Genomic DNA, 19,169 nt, shown 5'->3' with positions numbered 1-19,169 from the left:
GCAGAATGCTTACAGGAAAATGGGAAGTATGACAAAATCATTGTTAGATGTTTTTAGCAGAGTGTAAGTCATGACTTGGTGTTACTAGCTCCAAATTTGGAAAAGCATTCTGCACACTGGCTAGGGTGCTGTGGTGACTTCAGATTTCTCTGCTGTAGCTTGGCGCTCCCCATCAGACAGGAGGTCACAGCACTGATAGCTGAGCCAGTGTCTAGCACAGCTTATCCTCATCTTTTTTTTTTTTTTTTTTTTTTTCACTTGGAACTTCAATGGACAGCTGGAACTTGTATTGCACATTGTTTCTTTTCTTTTCTCTAACAAAACCATACGTCTTCACTCAGCTCAATAGCAGCATGTGGCTATAAATTTTTTTTACTATATGAGGGTTAATTATTGGCTTAGCTAAGAGTGATCAAGTGGGTGACTCCATTTCTGGTTTTGGTCCTTTTTCTGGGTGACCTGAAACAGCCTTGAACTTTTGAATGCTCATAAGTAACAGTGGTACATACAGAATACCGTTTGAAACCAAACTCTCATACATCAGGAATCAAGTTTTCACGACATTATGTCCCGGAAGACCAGGACATACAATTACCTACAATACAACTGTTTCACAGCTACTATTGCAATGTCATATTGCTAAGAAAATGAATCATAGAATCATAGAATCGTAGAACGGCTTGGGTTGAAAAGGCCCACATCTAGTTCCAACTCCCCTGCTATGGGCAGGATTGCCATCCATCAGACCAGGCTGCCCAGAGCCATATCCAACCTGACCTTGAATGCCTCCAGGGATGGGGCATCTGATTTACATCCCTCTCCCTCAGCCTCAGGTATCTCAGCCCTGGCCTTCACCATGTGTAAATGGTGCTAATGCAATTCATCTTTCATTGGCCCAAACATATGGATGTCAGAAGTTGCCAAATCCGGACTCTACTGTGGGTGTTGTATGACATACAAGATTGGCAGTGTGCTCCTCAGCCTTCTAACTGCTGTGGGGCATGGTGTTATCACACTGCAAGAGAAAATCTGTCTTTTTTCTCTGTCCTGTCTCTGGATTTTAGAGTCTTCATCTTAGTCAGTATCACAAGGCAGTAATCAAAGCTGATGGTCAGTCCAGGTTCCAGGAGATCCAGAGGATCACCTCTTTGCTATCCCAAAAGACCGTGCAAATCATTTTGCCTGCCAAGGGCTGTACTTTTTCTTAGACGAGAAATTTACATGTTGCTACACCACGGACTACTATTTTGACTCCAGCTTATAATTGGATCTCTCCCATTCACCTTCCTTCTTCTTTTCTGTGAGAAAACATGGTTTTGTTAAAGGAAAGAAATGCAACAAAGTATAACATGAGTTCCAGCTGCTGTTGGAGTTCCAAAGGAAAAAAAAAAGAAGAAAAAAAAAGGTTGACTCAGTGGAAGCCAGGCTAAGACCTAAATGATTGGAGAAAAGGGAGTATCACATCTATTTAGAAAAAAACCTGGGAACTACCAATGAGCACCTGGTAGTATTACAGAACAGATGATACTGGAAGCTATGTTGAAGCATTTGGAAGAAAAGGAATTTATTAGAGACAACCATTATGAGTTCACCAAGGGCAAATAAATCATGCATGACTAATCTAGGTGGCCTACTACAGTGGAGTGACTGTATCAGTAGATAAGGGAAGAACCTTGTGTTTTTTAAGGTCCTTGTGATTGCACACAACAGTCCTGCCACATGGGTTGCACCCTAGAGTGCTAAGAGAGTTGGCAGATGTGTTTGCCAAGCCACTCTCTACAATCCTTCAATAGTCCTGGCTACCTGGAGATGTACCAGTGGACTGGAAGCTGACACCCATCTTCAAAAAGGGCCAGAAAGGTGATCCCAGCAGCTACAGACCTATCAGTCTCATTTCAATGTCAGGGGAGGTTGTGGAACACATAACCTTGAGAGCCATCACAAATGAATTAAATGTCAACCAAGACCCAGTCAGTAGGGGTTAATAAACCCTGCTTGACAAACTTGATATCATTCTATGACAAGATGCCCTGCTCAGTGGATGAAGACAAGGCTGTCAATGTGGTCTACCTGGACTTCAGTAAAGCCTTTGACACTGTCACCCACAACATCCTCATGGCTGCCCGTGGTTTGAATGGGCATACACTCCACTGGGTGAAACACTGGCTGGATGGCTGGGCCCAAAAAGTTGTGGTCAATGGAGATAAATCTGGTTAGTGGCTGGCCAAGAGTGATGTCTCCCAGGGCTTGATACTGGGACCACTCCTATTCAACATCTTTATTAATGATCTTGATGAGGGAATTCAGTGCACCCTCAGTAAGTTTGCAGATGACACCAAGTTGGGAGGGACTGTTGATCTGCTAGAGAGGAGAAGGGCACTACAGAGGGACCTGGATAGACTGGATCAATGGGTCAAGGTAAACTGCATGAGTTTCAATAAGACTAAGTGTTGGGTCCTGCATTTCGGACACAACAATCCCAGGCAACTTTACTGGCTTGGGGAGGTGTGGCTGGAAAGCTGCCTGATGGAAAGGGACCTCGGTGTACTGATGGACAGTTGGCTGAATATAAGCCAGCAGTGTGACCAGGTGACCAAGAAGGCCAATGGCATCCTGACTTCTATCAGGAATGGTGTGGTGAGCAGGACTAGGGAAGTCATCCTGCCTCTGTACTCAGCATTGGTGAGGCTTCACCTCGAGTACTGTGTTCAGTTTTGGGCACCTCAGTACAGAAAGGACATGGAGGTGCAGGAGCAGGTCCAAAGAAGGACAACAAGGCTTGTAAAGGGCTTGGAGAATATGCCCTATGAGGAGAGACTGAGGGAGCTGGGGCTGTTTAGTCTGGGGTAAAGGAGGTTGAGGGGAGACCTTATTGCTCTCTTCAAATACCTGAAAGGTGCTTACAGCGAGAGAAGGTTTGGTCTCTTTTCACTAGTGACAGGTGACAGGATGAGAGGAAATGGCTTCAAGTTGCGCCAAGGTAAGATTAGGTTGGAAATCAGGAAACACTTCTTTACAGAAAAGGATGTTAAGTACTGGAATAGGCTGCCCAGGGAGGTGGTTGAGTAGCTATCCCTGAGTGTGTTTAAAAACCATCTGGATGTGGTGCACAGGGACATGATTTAATGGAGGATTGTTAGAGTTAGTGTAGTAAGGTTAGGTTGCAGTTGGACTTGATGCTCTTTAAGGTCTTTTCCAACCTGGGAGATTCTATGATTCTTGCCATTAAATTGGAGGGATATGGCTTTGATGGATTAGCTGCTGTTTCTTGTTACACAGTAATACAGAGAACTGTTCATATACCCAGTCATGTCTTCCAAACGTAGTTACCCACAAATTCACCATTGTACACACTTCTGCAGTGTATTCAAGTGGCCGCTCCACAGAATGATTTAAGTAGTATCAGATTTTGTTGAAGAGAGTGTTTTGATTTGCATGGAAAGTTCTCCTTTTCTGTAGAACAGAATCAGCATGAAGCATGGTTCTGAGTTTCTAATGTAGTCTTCAATCATTATTTTAAGTGATTTGTTTGAGTTGGCAGCTGCTGTGCTTATGCTGATTATTGTGCTGCTGTTCCTTGGCAAATGTATATTTACCTCTTATTTAGCACTGTGAGTATGATGATGAATGAATCATCTCTATCTAAAAACACCTGGTCTGCAATTAATTCATTTAGTTGTTGTTATTTGAATATCAAGTGCAGATAGTAACTACCATTTTCTGTAAATGCAGAGGAAGGAGAAAAATAACTATTTTCAGTTCTCACTGCTTTTCAGCTTAAGGGGAAGGAGAGTTATGTTTATAAGCATATAACACTCTCATGTGCATTTAACACAGAAAAACAATATAGATGCAAATTAGGGGCATGTTTCACAACATGAAGCATTAATTCTGCCCAAGAGACAAAGAATTGCTTTCATTTTTTCTTACTGTGAGGAGGTAGTATTACGTATCTGACTCTTGTTTCCAATAGAGTAAATTTGAAAGAATCCAAATACATAAAAATTGCCTCAACGGGACACTTGTAAAGAACAGCTTCTGGGAAATAAACCTGTAAGTAAATCTCGTACAGTCTCACACTTCACTTCTGGTATTACAAATGCAAAAAGAAAAGAATTTATCCAGGCAGAAATATCACTGATACAAGACACTCCAAAAGTTCGTGTGCATTTGGAAAAATATTCTTACTTGACTGTCCTATAAATGGTTTGCAGATTTCCTCTGTAATTATCTGGATGAACATTTTCCTACAAAAGCCTAATGGTCTCCTTCAAACGTGAAAATGACTGACCTAGGTGCTCTTCAGATTTGGTGTTGCACATTGCAAAAATCAGCTTAAGGAATAGTTTTTCTTCACTCATTTCAGAACCAAAATACTTGATGATGCCCACTCATTCCTAAACTAAAGCTAAGCTTCAGGCTAAATATTCCCATCCGGATAATTACAAAACTTGTTAACTCCAAACTTGGAGTTATGATATGCACACACATGAACCTCCAGACAAATAAGCTAACCTTGATTCAAACTGGAAAAAAGCCATATGATTGCATTTATAACACTACTGAACTCAAGTTATTGTACTCTGTCTCACTGTTACCACTGAACAAAGTTTATTAGCATAATGTAAATGGTGTCACGTGGTCATTTCTCAGCTAGGAGAACAAGAAGAACAAGTTCACATCTGCTTAGAACATGTATTAATACAGTATTTGCATCATAGTCGCATGCAAGAGATCTTTTGCTTTTAAACATAGCTTTTCATTCTTGTTGGAAGTCCCACTGGCCTCTCTCCCGTAGTTCCCCATTACCTGGCCCTTACTCTTCTTACCTTCTAATTCCTTGCTGTCAATTTTTACCAGCCACCCTTTTTTTTTTTTTTTTTTTTTTCAAAGATGCACAGAACTGTCAGCTTTTCCACCTACTTCATAGCAAAAAGCCATTACTTCTAATTAGAAGACCACTGTTGTGTCTAAGATCCCAATACGCTGACCTCATGTCCAATTACAAGTGACACAGGAAACACGCTGATTAAGTTTCCCAAATACTAACAAAATATATGCATACCTTTCACAGTTTATACTGAATGGATTGATCCAGCGGCCTTGGTAAGAAGCACAGGTTGGCAGCAAACTGGACCAGCCCCAAGGAGGCTACAAAATAGGAAAAAAAAATGTTGTAGATTCATTATATGCATGCATATGGGCATGACCATTTATCTACTATCTAACAGCTTCAAGAATTTCACTCTAAGATTTCTGAATCTTCTGATGACTAATGAGATTCTATATAGCTCAGTTTCTTAAGCAGGGTCTTAAGAACTATTGCAAGCAATCTACACAGCTGCTGCTGCCAGACGGACACAGAGCATCTGCCTGGTCAAAATAATTTCTTCCAATTATGGATAAGTCCGGACTTCATTGATATTTTTCAGAGTATTTTCTAAGGGTGGTTTTCCTCTATAAATGTCTTAGGTTTCTGTCTTTTTTCTCCGTATGTATTTGGTGCAGATTCAGTGGTTTAAAGCTATAAATTTATTGATGTTGATTGCTATTGTTGTATGATTGCTGGCTGCTCTTCAAGGATGCCCTCCTGGAAGCACAAGAAGTCTCCATTCCTCTGAATAAGAAAGTGGGCAGGTGAGGTAGGAAACCGGCATGGCTCAGCAAGGACCTGCTGAGAGAACTGAGGGCGAAGAAAGGGGTGTACAAGCTCTGGAAACAAGGCTGTGTCACCTGGGAAGAGTACAGGGATGCCGTCCGGACTTGCAGACGTGGGATCAGGGAAGCCAAGGCGCAGGCAGAACTGAACTTGGCAAGGGACGTGAAAAACAATAAGAAAACCTTCTACAGGTACATTGGCCAGAAGAGACAGGCCAAAACGGGCGTACCTACTTTGGTAAATGTGAAAGGAGAACTGGCTTCAACAGATGAAGAGAAAGCTGAGGTGCTGAATGAGTTCTTCACCTCGGTCTTCACTGGTGGCCAGGATTCTAGTCTTTTTCACGTCCCTGAGCCCTGCAACCCCAAACCTCTATGGGGGGACCAAGGAGGTAAATCCCTCCCCACTGTAAGGGCAGAGCAAGTCTGAGAGTGCCTCCTTAGGCTGAATGAATACAAGTCTATGGGGCCGGATGGCGTGCATCCCAGGGTCCTGAAGGAGCTGGCTGAGGTGGTTGCCGAGCTGCTCTCCATCATATTTGAGAAGTCGTGGCTGTCAGGTGAGGTCCCAGACGACTGGAGGAAGGGTCACGTCACTCCCATATACAAGAAGGGGAGCAGGGAGGACCCGGGGAACTACAGGCCAGTGAGTCTCACCTCCGTGCCTGGGAAGATCATGGAACAGATCCTCCTGGACAACATGCTCGATCACATGAAGAATGAGCATGTGATCCGAGACAGCCAGCACGGCTTCACCAGGGGAAGGTCATGCCTAACTAATCTTGTGGCCTTCTATGATGGAGTGACGGCATTGGTGGACAAAGGGAAGGCGACTGATGTCATTTACCTGGACCTGAGCAAGGCCTTTGACATGGTCCCCCACCACATCCTCATCTCCAAATTGGAGGGAAGTGGAGTTGATGGGTGGACGACCCCAAGTGGTGTCCCCCAAGGGTCTGTCTTGGGACCGGTGTTCTTTAACATCTTTATTAATGACATCGATGAGGGAATTGAGTGCACCCTCAGCAAGTTTGCTGACGACACCAAGCTGAGTGGTGCGGTTGATACGGTGGAAGGAAGGGATGCCATTCAGAGGGACCTCGACAGGCTGGACAGCTGGGCTCAGGTGAACCTGATGAGGTTCAACACGGCAAAGTGCAAGGTTTTGCATTTGGGCTGGAAGAACCCCAGGCACCCGTACAGGCTGGGAGGAGTGGTCCTTGAGAGCAGCTCGGCAGAGAAGGACCTGGGGGTCCTGATGGACGAGAGACTGAACATGAGCCAGCAGTGCGCTCTGGCAGCTCGAAAGACAAATGGAATCCTGGGCTCCATCAGGAGAGGGGTGGTCAGCAGGGACAGGGAGATGATTGTCCCTCTCTACTCGGCTCTTGTGAGGCCCCATCTGGAGTACTGTGTCCAGGTGTGGAGCCCTCAGCACAAGAAAGACAGAGAGATTTTGGAAAGGGTCCAGAGGAGGGCGACTAAGATGATCAGGGGGCTGGAGCACCTCCCCTATGAGGACAGGCTGAGGGAGTTGGGCTTGTTCAGCCTGGAGAAGAGAAGGCTGCGGGGTGACCTCATTGCAGCCTATCCATACCTGAAGGGAACCTACACCCACGAGGGGAGTAAACTCTTCAAAAGGGCTGACAACAGCAGGACTAGGGGAAATGGATACAAGTTGAGGGAGGGAAGATTTAGGTTGGATGTTAGGGGGAAGTTCTATACAAGGAGAGTGGTTAGGCCCTGGAACGGGCTGCCCAGGGAGGTTGTGGATGCCCCGTCCTTGGACGTGTTCAAGGCCAGGTTGGACGGGGTCCTGGGCAACCTGATCTGAATGTGTGTGTTTGGTGGCCCTGCTAGGCAGGGGGGTTGGAACTACATGATCCTTGAGGTCCCTTCCAACCCGGGTGATTCTGTGATTCTGCGATTCTGTGATTCTGCGATTCTATGTTGATGCTTTAAAAGGACAGTTATCAAAAAGAGTGGCAAAACACCAAAATAACTCAAACACAGAGCCATTGGTTCACAATAAGAACAAATCTCTCATGAGAGGTATTACATTTTATTTACAAACTGGAAAATATGCAGTGCAATGAAGAGACCTTCTTTTCATATTATGAATACCTAGCATGTTACTCTCAGTTACATCTTCACAAAGGAGGACAGGGGAGGGGAGAGAGAAAAATATCTTTGCAACAAACACTCTTTGAAAAAAGGCAAAGTTTGTGTTCATTGTGGTAACTTAATGAAACAAGAAAGTCATATTAAGAGAGGTTATTTTTATTTTCCTTTCCTGTTCTACACCTTGAGGGAATCAATTTCTCAGCAGTAATAAAATGTAATATAATAAACAGAATGTACAGGTCTGTAACTACAATTCAAAGCTTTTTGTATAAGGCCCCATAGCATCTGTGCTTTCAAGTTTTCCAGATATTAAAATCCTAATTTAAAACACCATGAAATTGGTTGGACTCTTTCCACTGACTTCAATGATTTGAGAACCAAGCTCTTATTTACATCTAATGAAGTACTTTCTTATGCCCCGAAGTCTTAAATGACTCGAGAATCACCTTCTGGAGAAGGATGAGCTCACCTTCTTCTAAATGGTGAAATGTTAATGTTATCAGAATCGGACTCAGGCTCAATTTCATAATGTTTTGTTGGAAACCCTGTTTCAAATACTAAGACTTTTTTAAGTCTCCAGGTTGATAAGAATTTGGGCAGCTAATCTTCTCTACTATGTATACAACTAGAAGCTAGATGCCCTCATTTTCAAGAAAAGATACTCTTTAGAAAATTAAAATCTAATATTGATTGTAAACAAAATAAAAGACCAACTAAATAAAATATATGTAGCACACATATATGTGCTATTTTATCTTTTCTTTTCTATGCAGGACAATTGTTCACATCTTTCTAGTTTTCCATGGATGTGAAATCTGTATGGCAAATGGCGTGCAGTATGCATTGCCAGAACAAGTAGGCTGACGCCTGCTCACGGTACACTAACTTGCACTGCAGTTTATTTGTGAGAAAAACAGTACAGTAATTACACTGAAAATGTACGACAACGCTACTAATTAATACATAAATATGTTTGAATTCAGAAATTGGTCTATCAATTTACTAGCGGACATTCTGAGCAATACAAATTAATGCATTGCTTTTTGTTTTTATTCTCTTTTGCCCTTGAGAATGATTTGACACCTGACAGTTTATTTTGTGAAGCAATGATTCAGTAACAATAACACAGCAAGAAGAGTCATTCAATGAAAAGAACAATTTCAACATAGTCTCTACTGACCACTCGTAATGCATATTTCTAACTAGTTGCACAAAGAGGCAGGGTCTTAATAACCAGCAGCATGTCTCTTGTTGTTTAACATCTGACAAGTTACTATTAAATCTGAAGTTCCACCTCACATATCATCCTACAGAGAAATGCAGCAGGCCCAGCAACTCAGGCTGTTAGATATTATAGGTTTTCTTACCCTGAAAGTCTTAAGATTAATCTGTACTATCAGAGGAATGAAGCACAAACCTATGGAATTTTTGTATTTCTTCTCTCTATACCTACTCTGAATTTTAAGAAAGATCAATGTTACACATACTGAAGACTACTGCAGAAGATAAAGCCATGCTGTGCCAAGAACTGAAATTCATCCTTAGCCCTAGCAATATTTGCCTTGTCACACTGCATTAATAGATTCTTCCCACCACGCAGTGAAAAAGTCAAAATTGCAATGCAAAGTGTCAAAGTAAATTTTTATAACTAATCTGAGAAACCACTTCATATCAGTTGTATTAAACACCAAGCTTGTTGGGACTTTCAATCTAAAATAGATGATAAAATCTCCATGTGATGGACCAGGTCTCTGTATAGAGCCAGTAGTTCTCTAAGCATAAGAAGTTCTCACTCAGTAACATAATCATCAGTCACAACAGCTCATTTCTGCTAAAATGATAATGATAGAAATATTTATAGTGGTAATAAGCAATCCATATGATAAAGGAAATGAACAAGTGTTAAAATCATTAGCTACAGTTCTGTGAGACTGTATGACTGGACGAAGCTCTTTCCGAATATTAGCCCAGGAGCTCCTGCAGAGGAATCAGAATTGGTCCCTCCCTCTGCAGGGGACTTTGCCACTCCTTGGTAGCTCTGATTTCTATTCCATCCCATTGTATGACTGAGATGAGGTAGGAGACTTCATTCCTCTCAACAACTTTTTTTTTAAAAAAAAAATTTAACATTGGCCACCACAAACTTTTCATATCTGTGTGTCCTGTATTAGAAACATATTTCAAATACACCCCTAAGCACTCCACAGACTTTCAGGCTTGTCAAATAGAGAATCACCTCATCTATCAACACTCCTCACAAATTCGCTATCCTCATACGCCCACAGAACCTTTCCTGTAAAAGTGTGAGCATTTGAATGAATGAAGAAAGAAAAGTGACACGAGGGTAGTAACAGAGGACACAAGGAATGCACACTAATTTAGCTACAATTGCTTTGTTTTAGCCTTGATTTATACCAGCCAGCATGAGAATGAATGATCTAATCTGGTTCTAGAAATCAATGGCCATGCTTGTAGAATGAATTACTACTCAGCAGTAGTTAGGGGAATACGATTTCCTAAATAATGTTGTTTCTGTATGTTGTCCTCTTGTTTTTCATTATAATGGGAAGAGTTTAAGAAGCTACTGTAACCTCAGATACTAAGAAGAAGGAAATATGCTATGTGACACGTAGTGAAATTCCTGGTGAAAAGAGCACCTGAGACTACAGAGCTTTACTGAACTATGTAGTTCAACACAATAAAAATTGCACTACTGATCAGATCTGTCCAGAGATCACCTAGAATTGAACAAAAAAGTGTGCTCATGAGTGTTGCAACAGCATCAATCTTGTAAAGACCGGGCAGAGATGGACAGTATCTCAGGTATGCTCAGCACAGGTTCAGCTACACAGATTTTGGCACACAGGGGGAGAGAGAGAGATTGAGCCCATATCAGCCTACAGAAGAAGTAAGTAGACATAGCCTTGCTGTGACATCATCCAAAGTCAAGCTTAAAGCTAAAGATGGCTTCAGAGAAGGCAAGCAGCTGCACGTATCTATCATTATCAAACTGTTTTTCCGTTAGAGCAGTACAAAGAAGTAAAGAGGTAAGAATCGTCTCTTACTAGAGGAAACAGCATGAATCTTTCTAGGAGAGAAATGATGGAAGAGCAAACCGAGGTGGCTTATCTTCTCAGAGCTGCAGCTTTCCTAATTAATAGCAATTATTTTACAGTAAAAGCCAAAAGTTTTCTTCAGAGGCTGTGACAGCCCGCATTCATTTTAACGGCTACTGAAGTTCAGACTTCTGTTTGTTTGTTTTTTTCTTAATCCATTCAGGCAGATAAAATGAAAAACGGCATTTCTGATTTCTTTTCAGTATATTTCCTAATAAAAGGAATCAAAGGGAATCTAGTAATTTCACTGTTTCTAATATTAACTATGCTTTTCTCAAGAATCCATATATGTTTTCACACGTGTTTCCAGAGGCTGTGGGAAGCAGATGAAGAATAGTTCTTACTGGACCTGTTTTGTTTCCATGTACCTAAACCTGGTGTGTAAGTATTGTGTGCTGTAAATAATGTATAAAACTCCCACCAGTAAATTAATCCTCATCAATGGGATGAGGTTCAAGAAGGCCAAACGCCGAGTCCTGCACTTTGGCCACAACAACCCCAGGCAACACTACAGACTTGGAGCGGAGTGGCTGAAAGACTGTGTAGAGGAAATGGACCTGGGGTATTGACTGGTGCTCTGCTGAACATGAGCCAGCAGTGTGCCCAGGTGGCCAAGAAGGCCAATGGCATCCTGGCTTGCATCAGAAACACCGTTGCCAGCAGGAACAGGGCAGTGATTGCTCCGCTGTACTCACCTCCGGAGAGGATGCACCTTGAGTACTGTGTCCAGTTTTGGGCCCCTCACTGCAAGAAAGACATTGAGGCCCTGGAGCGGGTTCAGAGTAGGGCGACGAAGCTGATGAGGGGTCTGGAGCAAAGACCTTATGAGGAGCTGCTGAAGGAGCTGGGATTGTAAAGTTTGCAGAAGAGCAGGCTCAGGGAAGACCTTACTGCTCTCTATAACTACCTGAAGGGAGCTTGTAGTGAGCTGGGGGTCGGCCTCTTCTCTCATGCAGCTGGTGATAGGACTAGAGGGAATGGCTTCAAGCTGTGCCAGGGGAGATTTAGGCTGGACGATAGGAAATACTACTTTTCTGAAAGAGTGGTCAGGCACTGGAATGGGCTGCCCAGGAAGGTGGTGGAGTCAACGACCCTGGAGGTGTTCAAGGAATATTTTGATTTTGTGTTGAGGCACATGGTTTAGTGAGAACTATTGGTGATTGGACTGAGTGGTTGGACTGGATGATCTTGTAGGTCTTTTCCAACCTTGGTGTTTCTATGATTCTGTGACTGCGATTTTGTGATTCCGTAATCTATACCATGAAATATCCAAAGTGTCTTGCAGTGTATATCATAAATTTGTTAAACTTGGGCTTTTCATGAGTTCAATGAAATAGGCAAACATAAAAAAAGTCTCAGATTCTTGCATCTTTTCTGCTTTTAGTGATCTTCACTTATATCCACTGCTTTATTTGTAGGACTTTAACCTTTGAATGGGAATTTATTTTTACAGATTTTGGTCAATTTCCTGGAGCACAGTGAGACATGTCTGATGCCTGGAAGTTTATTGTGACTAGCAAAGACTGGGCAACCTTCCAAGCATACACACATGTAATGACGAGGTCAGAAAGTTGCAAAGTTGTTAAAATAAAAGGCAGTAAAGATAACACTCATGCATCTGCACTGTCTGACAACCCTGTCTGATTCCAGTAACATAAAGTATATTTGTTGGTGCTTTTTCTCCTGAAAAGACAGCAAACTATATCACACCTATATGAAACAAATCTGTTTTTACCTTTCAGTAAGACTGCCGTTACTGTCACTGACATAGCAGCAGCAGTCACTGTCTTTCTTTCCTTCAAAATCTCTTTCATATACATATGCACTCAGACAAAACCAAATTCTGCCTTTGCAAAGGGTTTCGTAATGGAAACAGATTCTGAGTCACAGAGTCCTGTGCTATACATACATAGGTCGCTCTGAAAGTAACGCTTCCTGTTTATTTCCATGGACACTACAGCAGATATAAATACAACACTATTTAATAAAGCAAACTCTCAGCTACAAAACACTTTTTCAACATTGCCACAACCATTAGCTATGCATTTTCATCAGTAATGGAAAAGAACCTGCATGCCACACTCATAACAATCTGTACCAGGAGAGGTGACCCACTGTGACCACCACTGAACCATACCATCCACTGCCTCATGGTGGTCACATGCACTATTTGGTCTCCATAAATGTTCAGCATCAATGAATGTCGATGCATGCTATTTTTTCCACATGGAGGAATTCAATGTCTGAGTGTCCCTCTGCTGCCATCTGTCACACAGCAACAAAATGTAACAATGGGAAGGTTTAACCTCTACTGCCACACCACCAACATCCACCAACATGATAAAATAGGAGGCTCTGCTTTTGGAGCAGCCCTCATACAAGCTGAACCATGAATGTCTATCCAATGGAGATAAGATTGTTCAAGAAATAATGACAAAAGAACTAACTGAACATGGGTGAAGTTTCCTCCTATCAGAATGCAATCTAGATCAAGAAATTGTAGTGACTCTGAGAGGTCACTTTGGTTATGCTGGGGATTATGCTACAAATTGTCAGATATTACAAACTGGAAGTCTTCTATCCTCATTCCTATGAATTGGTGTTCTACTGCTCAGCAAGATCCAATTCACTCTGAAATACTGATTTATTTAAAAAATGGGTGGATAGTACAATGCCTGATGTGGGTAGTGATTCTTTAAAATCTGAATGCCACAAGTTAAGACGCATTTTAGAGCATCCTGAAACTGATTTGGGATACAGTTTGATTTACATTCAAACCAATGGTGAGACTTGAAAACATGGAGCTCTAACTTTTAAAAATCTCTCTGTCATATGTTTAACAATTACTGGAGTTACTCTAATGGTTAGTACTCAAATCTCAAAGGAAAAGAAGTTCTGGGAGCATGCTGTACTTTGATTTAAATGCACTGAAATACTGCTTCAGCACTTTCTTTCTTCTTTAATTAAGAAGTCAGGAGACAACACTGGACTTGCCCATGGCGGTATAATCCAAAATATGTGGGTAGATTCAATGATTTTAAATGCAAAGAGCTTCTGATTCTCTCAGATGCTGTCACATTACAGCAACACAGTATTTGAGGTGGTTGTGAATGACTGGAATGTAGAGATGGAAATTAGTTTTATACCTTTGCCTACAATAATGGTAATTAAATAGCATTTGCTGGGCACTGTCAGTATATACAGAAAGAACATTCAGAGATGTGATTTGGTAACTATTAAGTCAATGTGAGCCTGACAATTGAAACTGCAGGAAAACGGAAATGTGAAGCACTGGTTTAATAGCAGCTGCACAAAGGAAGTGCTATGACTATCTGTGTCATTTATCAATACAATCAAAGCAATGAGTGAATATCCTAACCTGTTACTGCATATATTTGTACCTCTAGGAAAGAAAGGATCATGCTTTATTCTGTTTTATTTCTGTTACTCACTGTCTGTGATACTGATACTAAATATAAAGAAAACATTGGAAGACAAGCTCATTTGATCATGCACAGTGTCACTGTGGTTGCTATAGAACTACTAAAGATAACGGAATCTGTGAAGCTAATCTATCATGTAACATAGAATATGTCTATATCTTCTATACCATACAATCATTTTGTGCAAATAACCACCTAACTCACATCATGCCATGCAACCATATAAACAATGAATAACATTCCGTGCAAAACTCTCACCAACAAAATTAATAAAGAGAAAGCTACCTTTGGTCCAGATTCCGAACTTGCAAAAATACAAATAATCATGGGATGTTTCCTGAAGTAAATTTCATTAGTTTATTGCGAGTTATCTAATTCTCTAAGGAGCTTGTTCATTTTATACTGGAATCAAATGGCTTGATACCTAATTAATCAGTTTGTCACAGTTGTTCAGAGCTTTGAGAGGTACATAGGATGACTTTTACTTTCTCTAATGCCAAGATAGCATAATTCATTTTCCCAGATGAAGAAAGCTATGAGGAAACATTTTCAGTATCACAGTGCTTCTATGCCTGTTTTAAAGAAGAGGGTTTACACAGGGCTCATGTATTAGCAGGTTCACATTTAATAGCAGAGGCCAAGGACTGGAGGTGAAGAGGTGAGAGGAGCAAAGGGAAAGGAAAACCTTAAAAACTCAGAGACTCCCTGGTGTTTTAACAGAGACAGCCAGTGCTCTGCATGCTCCTATGCCTTGGGCCTCCCATAAGTATAATAGCAACATTATTAAGTAGCAATAACAACATTATCTTCTTATATTTGGAGGCTCAGATAGACACAAGACAGGAAAACACATAAACACACACACAGACATGGCATGTGTAGGAAGAAAAAGAAATGTACTGAACAGGACGCACACATGTGCTGAACATGTGCTTTCAGTGTAAACAACTCCTCAAGTAACAGCTAGGAGACATAGAGGGTTTGTGGGCGCATTCTATGCCAGCAATTGGCAGGCATCTGAGCAGTGCAGGCTAACACTCTGGGGCTACAAACATACAGATGAGAGTCTGGAAGAATGTCACTGTAAGCACCACTACAATTTTTTAAGCCTTCAGACCTAAGGCCAACAGAGAAAGAGAGTTATTCCAGAGGCAGCACTTCTCCTGCCAGAGTTTATCCCATGTTCTACATGAAGGTGATGCACAAGAGTGATCAAGGACAACTTTTTCATGCATGGTTCGTTTGCTTCCCGTGCCTCAGCTTTTCTTCCTATCCTTTGCCAGTCTTGTCTCTGTCTGCCTTGGGCTTCTATAAAATACGACACACTTTGGTACTGCAACTGGAGTACCACAGTCATTAATGAAATACAGCTACATAATGACAAGAAGGATTCTTGAATGCTTTCATTACCTACAGCTGTTACGTGCCATTAAACATTATAATCTATGAATAACTTTATGCATATGTGAAGAAAAGCAAAGGACAGTCCATGCTTGGAATCAGCAGATTTACAAGCAGTAAAAAATGGTAGCAGGCTGCTTCTAATAGCACCAAGTTTTCTGCTGATGTACCTAAGTTGCTCATCTAACAACATATAGGTAGTAAATAATGCTTTTCCTGCTGCTGAAACAGGGTCTTTTTCTCTTCTTTCCTTCTCCCCCCACAAAGATTCGCCAGTACCTGATAACAGCAAAAACAATCCTCTTAGTGATCTCTTACATCTGCTTTATTCACTAAAGTTATAGGAATTTGCTTCTTTTCAACCTTTTCCCTACGGTAAAGTAGACCAAAACTGTGTAGGCAGGCTAGGAATTAAGTGGGAGGAGAAGCAGGTGAAAACAGATGCATGGGTAATCACATGAGCATTTTTATGAGAAATGTTGAAATAAGGATGTTTTAGAACAGCCAGCAATTCTGAAGCCTAACACAGGTGGCTTGTTCGCTAGCGAAGTAAGAGAAAACCGGACTTCTCAGTGCACTGAGGCACTAACTGAATACCCCTGGATAACTCTGGGATGCCTGAGAGTGGGCTAAAAGGGATGCAGTGCAGTGTGACAGCTGCACGTGCTTCACGTGCTGCACCTGGCATTCTCCCCACCCCCAAGTCCCCTCCAGTCCCCCTCTCTCCCCACCCCCGCAGCAGCACAGCTGCGGCAATTTGAAACAGATAGGCTTCCAACAGACCGCTGCTGCTCTGAAACCACACCATGGAGCCTTTTTAGTCTGCAGCAGGCTCAGCTACTGCACTGTGATTGTGTCCATCTGGGCTTGGTATGGGATGCCACAGATCGGGAATGGGAAACTAAATACATCAAGGACCACATCTCAAAAGAGCCACAAGGCAAGAACTGCAAGGAGAGAGTGGGAATTTCACAGTGAAATTAACGGAGGTTGTAAAACAAGTAACTAGAAAAGATAAAGCATGCAAAGAGAAGAACAGAAAGGAAGTGACAGAAAATGGAAATTATAGGAATGAGAAGGAACTAATGGCATAGTGGCAGAACTAAAAAATAAAAGCAAAGCCAAATGTAGATGGAAAGGGGAATACTCTCCACGTGAAAGAGAATTTGAAAGTGAAATAGTATAGAAAAGTTAATTAAAATCAGTCTCTCAGTATTCTTTGCTACAAAGACAAAACATATCCTTGAGGTTTATTGTTTTCCTAACAGAAAGAAGAAAAAAAAAAAAAAGGTTTGATCCTTCTTACCCTATTACAAGCAGAAACTACACTACCCCTATATTTTCTCTGGTAAGCTACTTGAAAGGAAAGATAGGAATGTAGGAATAATGAGACAATTAGAAAGTAACTAACAGAGCCTCCAAATGTACCAACAAAGTGGTACATTTATTACCAAACATGTGGAGCAGTTCTTAGCTCCAGTGCAAACAGAAAACTGAAGATGTAGTATGGGGAAACTACAGCCCTTCTGCGGTTCTAGGATTGCAGTGGTAACCAAAATGGGAAGCCTCAATCTGTTCCAGGGAAACTGCACACGATAAGGTCTTCCTCCTATCAGTTCTTCATCAGTCAGACTAGCCTTAATGCCTTTGTACTCCCCATGGACACACGGATCTTTTCATTACTGGTACCTTTCTGTGCTCTCCAAATGTGGTTTCTTCCACAGTTGTGACAAGTGTAGCCCAGCCTTCAAAATGATCTAACCTTTCCAACATGGTTGGTTAACAAGCTAATATGCAGCGGGTAAAAGTATCTTTTCTAGATCCTCAAGCCTTGGGGACACCAAAGATCCAGCAATTAGTGAAAGGCGAGGGATAAAATAAAGCACTGTGCAGCTTCCGTCAACAACTGAAATCAATGCGTGTAACAGCCTGCTGTGGATTCCAGGTGGAAAGTACAGAGAAGCACCAGGAAATGAGTGATTTTTTGTACAGATGCAATTAAGCAGCACCCCAACCCAATCTCAGAGCACTGGTAGAGCTAAAGCAAAGTGCAGCTTGCATAATTCCCATGTAGTCAAAATAGACTACAGCTTTCTGACTTTATGCAAATTAAAGGGATTTGCATAACTGTTTCTGGATTTTTGCACTCTGTACTTACAGGTCCATGAGGCTGGTAGATCTGCTAAAGAGGTAAGAAAAAAGGTTCCTTAATAATAGCAGATGCATTATACCTCCTCATGTTCCACTTTAAAATGCAGACAAAAATAAACTTGGAAGAAACAGAAAGGCCAGCACCTTTTGTTAAACGTTTTTGTTGGTGCTACTCAATCATGAAAGCGATGCCAGAGCAGAGAATTCCAATTTTGTTTCTTCAGTCTTGGGACTGCTAGATTTACTGAGCACTAAAAAAAAAAAACACTGCTGAAAAGACAAGTAAAGCCTGGGCTGTCATCACTGTGGCCGAACAGCTGTGCAGGCAATATACGGGTGGTGGGGGCAGGACAGGGGCTCTACTTGATTCACACCACGTTCTGCATAGAGGATCATCTGTGAACGTAACACGCTTGCTCAGAATCCCTCCTTGAGAGATTGCTAATAAAAGTATAGATCTACAGATAGAGTGATTAAAAAGATATTTCACACAAATTCAGCAACATTGGGCTGTGGACCCTGTCAGTAAGGCAAAATTAAGAAAGCAGTGTCATGCTTGGAAGGTACCATTCAAACTTGCTGTAAATGTAAGGCTTGCTTTAAAAAGCATCAGCATAAAAGAAGTCATGACAGACAGTGAAAAGGATTCTGTAATGTCTACATGGTGACTACACAGAAAACACAGATCAGTATTCAATGGCTTGATCTGCATTCAATGGCTAGGTATTCAAAATGTGTTCTCTACCACTCCCCAAGCAGCTCTGGTGCCTACACCTTCAGTAAAGACAGGAAAAAAAATGTCAGGACTAGAAGCTGCACAGGGGACAGAGCAGCAGTGTCCTGACCTCTATGTCCAACATAGAATGATCCAGATTACCAGCAACCATGCACAAACTAAAGGGAATTCAGCAAAAGCAGCCACAAAGGAAGGGTAAAAAAGGCATGTTTTGAAGTGCAAATCAGTCATTAGTTTGGCATGACAAACACAGCACCTCAACAGAGCCTTGATCCAATGACATGACGAGAAGGCAACTGCTTCTAGATATCATCTCTGAAAATGTATTTTGCAAGCTGCCCAAAAATTACAAGAGCAGTCAACAGATCAGTATGATTGCTACAATCCAACCCACACCTGTTAATGCGTTACAATGATTAAACAAATTTAGCTTCCATTTACTCAAGAAATTTATTCTATAAACAATTTATTCACAAAGAAATACAATAAAAAATTAGTTTTAAATCTTTAATAGCTTGCATAAGTAACACTGTAGCAGTT

The sequence above is a fragment of the Centrocercus urophasianus genome, unplaced genomic scaffold (assembly GCF_019232065.1).
Source record: "Centrocercus urophasianus isolate 14NV4802_14NV808 unplaced genomic scaffold, USGS_Curo_1.0 seq_21, whole genome shotgun sequence".
Classification (NCBI taxonomy): domain Eukaryota; kingdom Metazoa; phylum Chordata; class Aves; order Galliformes; family Phasianidae; genus Centrocercus; species Centrocercus urophasianus.
Note: the sequence above shows the minus strand (reverse complement) of the source record.